Source organism: Papaver somniferum, chromosome 9, assembly GCF_003573695.1.
Source record: "Papaver somniferum cultivar HN1 chromosome 9, ASM357369v1, whole genome shotgun sequence".
Lineage (NCBI taxonomy): Eukaryota > Viridiplantae > Streptophyta > Magnoliopsida > Ranunculales > Papaveraceae > Papaver > Papaver somniferum.
Window position 1 is genome coordinate 117,341,008 of NC_039366.1, and position 9,342 is coordinate 117,350,349.

At 36.7% G+C, this 9,342-nt stretch overlaps 1 pseudogene; it reads right to left on the reverse strand.

The window, feature by feature from the left end:
- Window positions 1-334: 334 nt before the first annotated feature.
- On the reverse strand, window positions 335-1,788 carry LOC113312470 (annotated as a pseudogene).
- Window positions 1,789-9,342: the final 7,554 nt, after the last annotated feature.

Sequence of the window (9,342 nt, forward strand, 5' to 3'; positions counted from 1 at the left end):
TAGCCTCCACCCAAACCTACTCCGCGTAAGGGTGCACAGGAACCGAGCCGGACCGAGGTACCGTCCCGAAACCGGCGGAACCGTACCTGATTTTGGACCGAACCGAGGTACAAGGTACAGGTACCGGTCCCAAAAATAGGAACCGAGGTCTGGGAGGTACAGGTACACGGTCCAATACAGGTATTGTACCGTCCGGACCGAAAATACCGAACAGGAACTTCCAATGCTCATCTCGCATACAAGGATTTTCATCAAAGTGATGATGAATTCGACACAAACGATCTAGAACTTGCAGTTGATATTTGTTACCCTTTTGGCATCATATATGGTCCGTTCACCCATCCCCTATTTCAAGGATTTTTTTTTCATGTGGATTTGAATCTAAGTACAGGTGTTTTTGTATGATATAATCAATCACTTCATCAGCAGTCAGATACTTTATCGATAATCCTTTCGAAACACATTCCCTTATTCTTGTAGAGCTAATAATGGTTTGGTATCATCTCATCGACAACTCTGATGTTGCTTTTATATGCTTTCAAAATTTCATTCCCAAAATAATCTTCTCCATGTCTGTGCCATCTCTGTGAATGCAGACAACTCCTTAATCGCTACATAAAGCCTCGATCTGCTCAGGGATCCATACTCCGGGAATGGTAAATGATTCAAGTAAATCAGAACCACAAACAAGCATCACCTTGAGTGACTCTCTTCTTATCAATCCACTTTCTCACAAACACCTCTGGATTCTACCCAAAACCGTTAAAGTTCGTTGATAACTAGTTTGTTTCGCCTCCCATGAGTCCACCATCACAAATGGTGAGCTTTTACAAGCAAGATTGCACAGCTGTAAGTGATGTTCAGGTAAAACGGGTATCGGCAATTTTAGTATGATGTTTTCTAGTAACTGTCGACAATTTGATTGAAATACAAAGCATACAATTGTACACAGCTTAAGATACTCGTAGTCATGTCATTTACAGGTTAAAAAACAATAGCAATGACAAAATAGTTAGACATAGGAAGCAGTGAGACGTTGCTTTGAGGCTAACAAGCACCAAAAATATAACGAAACCTCGAGAGAATGAAAATCCTAAAGGGAACCGACCGGTACCGGAACCGAAACCGTACGTGTAACGAATGGTACCGGAACCGAGGTACACGATACCGGTACCGGTCCAAAATCTTGAAACCGACCCTAGGGAGGTACAAGTACTCGGCCTCCGTGAGAACCGAGCCGAACCGTACCGTGTGCACCCTTAACTCCCCGTGAAACTCTGGTTAGATAAGGATTGATAGTCGGTCAAAAGTGTTTTCTGATTTTCAAAAACATGTGCTCCTGATTCTGCGTAGCATGGACCATTGCAGTGGAATAAACACTGCTTCTGATTGGCTGGTAATTCAGTGGAAATTTTATAGGATGACGTGTCTTCTTTTGAAACTGGCTATGCATCCAACACGTTGTACGGTAATACAGCAGATCCCGACTGTTCACCGCGTAAGATAACTTTCTCCGAGAGATATCATCCTACTGTCTCTGCTTTGTCGCTCAAGTGATTTGTTAAAACAAACTCAAACATATCCTCAGTAATCTGCAATCTCAATCCTAAACTCTTCCATGTTCTTTCACGACTTCATGCCACCTCGGACTCGGGCTCAAGTTCTTCTCCATCTCCGATCAACCAACAGCCACCGTATCATTCCATTACCGTCACCGATATCAATAAACCATCATCGTAACAGCGTCCATCATCTCATCATTCAGTCAATCACCTTCCATAACGCCATAGCTGCCTTAACGGAACTCTCACTCTTTGTTCACTCGAGCTCCATTTACAATGGAAGCGAAGCTCACTGCCATGCTCTGTTCCCTTCAAACTCTTGCTGCCATCTTCCCTTACCTGAGTTACAGCCAACCACCACCAGTCACCGGTACTCACTGCCCAACATCACCATCAGTTTTAATCATCGATGGCAGCAAGCCTGCTTTATTCTTATCGGATATGGAACTCGACTTCAAGCACCCCTTCCCTGTTTAACAACACCATTACTGGCAACATCAGCTACCACCATCCATCATGATCATCACCAGCAGCTCCGATCATCATCGCCACTGTTCTCTGCCTTAAGCTCCATTTCGAACTCAACCCAAATATTCTAACTGCTTCAGTAGCCCATTGAACTATTCGAAATCAAGAATCATTCCAAAATCAAAATGGTACCACCTTGATCATCACGATCATCAGCATCACCGGCCGTTGACGTTCCTTTCTGTGGAGTTAGGGAAGAAGAGGAAGGTGCCCTTAGTAAAATGGATGGTGTCTTTAAACGCTATTTGAATTTGACCTCCCCCTTAATAAAAGACCCGACTGCCTTGAGTAGTTCCTTCGAAATTGAATGCCCCTCAGCAGAGTGACTGCCCTTTTGGTCTTCCAAGTTCTTGTTTTGCTCATAACTTCTTCATACGAACTCGGAATGACTCCGTTCTTTCGCCATTGGCTTTATCTTTTCTTCCTCCATTTGAACGAGTTCCACTGGTCTTTTCCCTTCTTCACTTATGAACTTCACTTTTGTAGTTCTTTCCATTTCTTTTTAGACGATTCACCTAATGAAAGACAATAAATAGAAAAGTAACATTATACAAGATAATATGCAAGAAATATATCTAAAACAAGTATGGAATTGACACTGTAAACATGTAAATTAAGCACTTATCAAATACACATAGCTATGTCCAACAATTTTCATCTTCAATGTTTTTTAGATTTATTTATTGAAATTCTAAGTTATTTGGAAGATGATTTTTGCAATTTTAATCTTTATGATTTTATATATTGCAAATTGTTATGGGATATGTTGTTTACGTCTGTGAACCTGTGACTGTCCCATATTTGTTCAAAAGTTATCTCTATTATGTCGGTATGAAAGTGATAGAAGATAGAATGAACTTTTGACATTACAAAAGTTAAAGCCTTTTATGTCATTATTTTGATGGAACAAAGGATAAAGCTTTTGTTTACAAGGATTAAGTTTATTACATGTCATTGTGCAAATAGTGATGAAAAATAGAATGAATCCTTGTCTATTCCGCAGTATTGGTCAATCTCCGATCCACATTTTTGTGCATACATTGTGTTGCTCCATAAGTTTTCTTATGTTTGAGCATGACCAATTAAATTGATCATTCTCTTGTGGTCAGTTTAGTTGTTGCTCCGTAAGTTCTCTTATGACGAGCATGATCAATTGAATTGATCACTTTCTTGTGGTTAATTTAGTTGTGCAATTCCCGATTGGATTAATCATGGATTCTCTTATGGTTAATTCAATTGAATACTTTGGATTCAAATTCATGTTTTTATGTGATTTGGTTATGTCCAAAGAAATCCTTCTTTTCTTGTGAAAGTAAGGTCGCCTTTGTTGTTCTTTCGGGAATGACATTTTATGGGGGAGAGTTCTTTTTGAACTTGTGCTTAATTGTCAAATCTTTGTGGGGAGTGCGGTTGTGGAATATTATAGGGGTTATCTTGTATCTTTATAAACTCCTTGATGAATGCATTTAGCTTCGTCTTTATGATGGCATCTAAATAAGTTGATATGGTATTCTCTTTTGGTCATGAAGTATCTCTATGAAAATTTCATGAGCATCCCACTAGATTTCGTACCTTTGCCAATTTATATTGACAAAAAGGGGGAGAATTAATGTATAGTGTGATACTACAAATACATATGGTTTACGGATTATTATGTAAGGGGGAGTGGTTTTCATGTTGAGATGAAGTATCGACTAAGGGGGAGTGATATATATCACCATAGTGTTATTATCAAAGTTGTGATACAATTGAACTTTGATGCTGTGTAATAATACTATGACGCCGTATAACAATGATTGAGAACATTTGTTTTCTCATTGTTATTGTAACAATCCTACTTTCCATATAACCCCTGCCGATGATTAAATAGAAAGTATGTCGTCAATACAGTCAGATTCTTAATGATAAGGCAAGCCACTTTCCATTATCAATCCCATGATTCTAATAACTAACCGGTTAAGCCATACTTCATTTAAATCTCCATTGAAGGTAAGACTTTAACCCCCTCTGTAATATCAAATTAACTAATCTTCTTCTTCTTAAGCGTTCAATATCGGCTGGACTAGCAGAAGGTTAAGGCAAGTTGATTCGATCTCTTAGTTTCGGGTAGATGTAGAAATAGCAATTAAGTACTTGTTACATTGGATGTTTAATCTGACTGCTATCGCTAACTTGAATGTCTATGTGGGTTACGCATGCATTTTTGTAATCTGATAATGTGTTAGATAGGTTTGTTTCCGTATGTAACATGTAAGCTGATTAGTTCCTGGACAAAAAAATTTTGTGGCTCAAAACGTGATCGTGGTACATGGGATTATCCCTTTAACTCGTGTCAGTAGGTTACATAGTCATTGAATGTGTGAATGAATGACTTAGATTGAACATAATAGCTAATCGTGGGAAAAATACATATGTATCAATGTATATATACGGCTGTACCTGGCGCATATATGACGGTACCTGAGAACGCATCCCTGTATCAAATTTCCCTTTTGGAAATGTTATTTCTGACCTACATAAGGCCAACCTTCCTTTTAAGGAATGAGATTGGCGATCTACATAAGGCCTCTAGGTCTGTATGTGATCACCTCTAGATAATCACCACCTTAAAAACCACGAACATTCTAACTAGCTGGCAGTTTAAATTAACATTTTAAATCTCGACATTATGACCCGGCAACTAGCTAACATTTTTAATACAGTACACTTATTTAATCTTTATTTTTATATTTTCCATGACTCGGTGGTCGAGTAAGCTTGGATTGGAATTGAACTCCCGTTGACTATTTTTCAGGTGTTGTTAGGGATCGTGAAGGAGTTTGAGTGATTCCAGTTCCGGTGGATATTCTAAAGATATCTAACTGAGGGTGGACATCTACACTTCTTTTTTTATTTTTCTGTCATGTAGTTGTGAGGCAGTGGGGATACTTTCTTTTGGGTAGACTTCTTATTTTCCTTTCTTTTGTTAGTTCGACGTTATTTAAGGATGGATTATACTGTTGAACTCAAGAACACCTTAATTACTCGACTTCGTTATTTTTGAAATAAAATTTCCCTTCTGCATATTCAATTGTAATGGAACGGTGTTCCTAGTTTTCTGTGGGTTATGTACCCCTTTGCAAGAAATTGACGAGGTACTTTCTATTTAATCATCGACCGGGGTTATATGGAAAGTAGGGTTGTTACAGTTATCGCTACGGATCTTCAACTAATGATGGTGCTAAACTTACAACCTTTGGAATCATTGGAGTACTTGGAAGTGACTAAGATTTCGAGTCATGTTGAAGCTACGGATCTTCAACTAATGAGAAGCTACAATTTTTATTTATTTTGTAATTCATATGTATTGATAGTTTTGTCACTAAAAGACAAAGGGGGAGATTGTTAGAGCACTGCTCGGTCGAACTCGCATGTGTTGCTATCTCAAGCATGTTTGTCAATGTTAGTGATCAAAACTATAAGTCTTGATTTATAGCCTATTTATAGATGTGTCGGACTAGGACATAGTTTGTGTAGTTGATCTTAGACTTCACGGCGTTTATCACTTGAAGACGAAGAACTACTAAGGAGAGCTTGTGGAACTTCGTCGACAAAAGGTATGTGGAGGCTTAAACTCATCTATCACTTGGAAAGTCTATTTCTACTCTATCTCCTATATTGAGACATAAGTCGTATTACGATATAGTTTTCTATATACACATTTGAGATTTCGAGCTGAGTATATCTCGATTACATATTTCTCGAAGTACGCGTACTTAAGTGGTTACTTTCTAAAATCGGTAGAGTACATGAACTTAACATTTATTAATAAGGAATGCAATCTTTGCAAACCATGGCTATAATGTTCATGTATTGATTCGAGTGAATCAAACCGATGTTGCTTCAATTGTGTTCTTGTATAAATCTATGAGAATATAACAATTGAACAACTCTTTAACTAGTTTCATTTGAGTCATTTGAACTAGTTATGGTTAAGATGAATAAGGTTGATATGAGAGTAATCATATGGCTAACATCGATTAACTATTTGTGAACCAACATGGTGTACACGTTTGGGTATGGTTACATAAACCTAAATGAGGGTACATTTCATTTGTGTGTAACAAGCTAAGTTTGATCTAACGGTTGAAAGATATTAGCTTGGTTGAATCAGGTTCTTCATCTAACAGTGAATATTGAATGCTTTGTTACCAAGGTAACTTGGATTGCAAACCGTGATTTTTGAAAACTATATAAAGGAGAACTCTAGCAACTGGGAAACCTAATCCCCACACCTCTTGTGTGTTACTAGTTGCATAACTAGAGTCGATTCTCCTTTAACCTTAGGTTTCTTCTTGAGACCCTGTAGGTTAACGACTTGAAGACTTCATTGGGATTGTGAAGCCAGACCCAACTATTCTCTTTGTAGTTGTGTGATCTGATCTTTTTATTTCTATCGTGATTGAGTGCAATTATAAAATTATCTTGAGATTTATATCTCCGATACGCAAGATAGAAAAGTAGTCACAAACACCTTCGTCTCATCGTCTTGTTTCGCTAGTCAATTAAGTTTATTGTGAGGTGATTGATAATACTAGGTTGTTCTTCGGGAATATAAGTCTGGTTTATCAATTAGTTCATGTTCACCTTGATTTATCAAAAGACGGAACAAAAACTCTTGGGTATTTCTGTGGGAGACAGATTTATTCAATCCTATAGAATTTTCTGTGTGATACAGATTTGTTTATCAAGTGTTCGACTTTTGGTCGTAGCAACTTTTAGTTGTGGGTGAGAACAGCTAAAGGAATCAAGTGCGTGGTATCCTGCTGGGATCAGAGACGTAAGGAGCGCAACTGTACGTTGAATCAGTGTGAGATTGATTAGGGTTCAACTACAATCCAGTCCGAAGTTAATTGATAGTAGACTAGTGTCTGTAGCGTCTTAATACAATATGGTGTTCAAACTGGACTAGGTCCCAGGATTTTTCTGCATTTGCGGTTTCCTCATTAACAAAATTCTGGTGTCTGTGTTATTTCTTTTCCGCATTATATTTTGTTATATAATTGAAATATCACAGGTTGTGCATTAAGATCAATCAATTAGAATATCCAACCTTTGGTTGTTGATTTACATTGATTGACACTTGAACATTGGTCTTTGGTACCGTTCAAGTAATTCCTCTTATATTCAATCGGGCTCGCAGATTTCTATTTGTTGATTGCGGATTTAATTAAGAGTTAGAGATATTAAACTCTTTGATATACTTTATTCTAGATTGAGTCTGACTGTCTAGTTGATTCTCTAGAAAGTGTATTGGAGTAAGTCCTCTCAGATTGCCAAACGAGTTGTTAGGTGTGGTTGTTATACCCCCGCATTTTCGCTTGATAGTGATCCTATCGAGTTTGGTTAAGTCTGAACCTATTATCAAGTATCACACTTTGGTAGTCGTATCGTCTCGATCTTGTATCCATAGACAATCACACAAAGTGTGAATACCGATTTTTTGTATTGTCTCGACTTTGTCCATAGACGATCACTTTCGGTAAGAGGACTTATAGGTGGATAAATAAAATATTGTGGTGTATTTGGGTACCCTCATCTTTTCAAAATCCTTTGTAACGGTTCATATTTGCTAAAATATTGATTATCAAGATAATCATATCTTACTTAATCTATCAGATTCAGATCCTGAAGAAGTCCACCAAATGATAGATCATCGATCTCTACAACAAGTTATGAATATCAAAGATAATTAAACTCGTTGGATCCCAGCTAATCAAGTGTGCATAACGTATATCACAAAGATCGGAAACCAATCATAAAGCTCATTGTCTTCAAATATTCAGTCTTCAATGTACCTGGACAAAGTAATCAAGCACAGAACGAAGTCTGTTAACAATGGATGGTCATAAGACTATATCCAGATCTAAAAATAGATACGAACTTTGTCGATCCTTGATCTAGTTTGAGTGACCTTATACTAGAAGACAAGGATCGCAGAATAAACAAACTAGTAATTATCAAAATTCAACTATTTTTAGTCAATCAAATCAATAATCGAAAACTAAAACAACAATACGATTCTAGTTTCCCACCAACAATACTTATAGACACTTCTTGATCCCACAAAAAAATTTAAAGAGCATACTAAGAGATTTCGCCTAATTGGTTACTTTCCTCTCCAAGATAGTATTACGAATAATACTAATAGTCGACTATCACTATGTATAGATCAACGTAGGTTGGATACCAAGGAATTTTCATAACCGAAAATATCAAAAGATATGCGATAAATACCAATTTTCGTTTTTGTTTAATTCTAACTAATATCCAACTACTATACTGAAATATCTCATGGATGACAACTCAATATTAGCTAGCATATAAGTATACTTTACTAATATATTCTCCAGAGATATATTTTACTTACTAGGAAAGTAAACACATATAAACTTGAAAACCCTAAAAAAGATTCTCAAATATTTCGGTTTGGGATCTCACCTTGAGTATCAAGGAATATCTTTGAATAATAAATAAATAATATTTTAGCACATGTTCAATTGCTCATTATGTCGACATCTTGAGTTTTCCTAAATAGAAAATCATATTCCAATGTTCACACAAACCCTAAAGCATATATGAAACTGGAAATACATTTTTCTATTAGGGGCCGGTCTGACAAGAGATCCCCAATAGGGATCGGTCCTGCTATAGATCCCCAAAGTAGGTACGAGTCCTATTATAGATCCCCAATAGGTATCTGTCCTGCTGTAGATCTCCAATAGGAATCGGACCGCCAAATCCCTTTCATTCCTTTTAACTACGAAAACAATTTTCACAAGTTTACTTCCTTAAACTCGGGAAGTTAAACAAAATTTCTAGGCATAGAATCAATCTAAAGTTTACTACAAATCTAATAACAAGTTACAAAAATAGTGTTTATGTCGCAGTTATGAAGTTCAAAAGATAACGTTATACTTCGTAATTCAATATACCAAAGTCGTAATGCAACTTGTATATTCTTCTTTGACACTTTAATCATAATGAAATTATCAATTCATTAATATTATAGACTCATAAATATATATATATATATATATATAACTTCGCATGTTATGTTTTGAATATAAACGACTTGAAAGCAACATAGATAGAAAGGGAAACAAGTAAAGTCTTGTATTACTAACCTCCAACAGAAGGATGACGTGTTCATTGATATCAATACGTCTTCAAGTTCTTCAGAGTAACACGAGTTTGTCTCAATATTTCTATA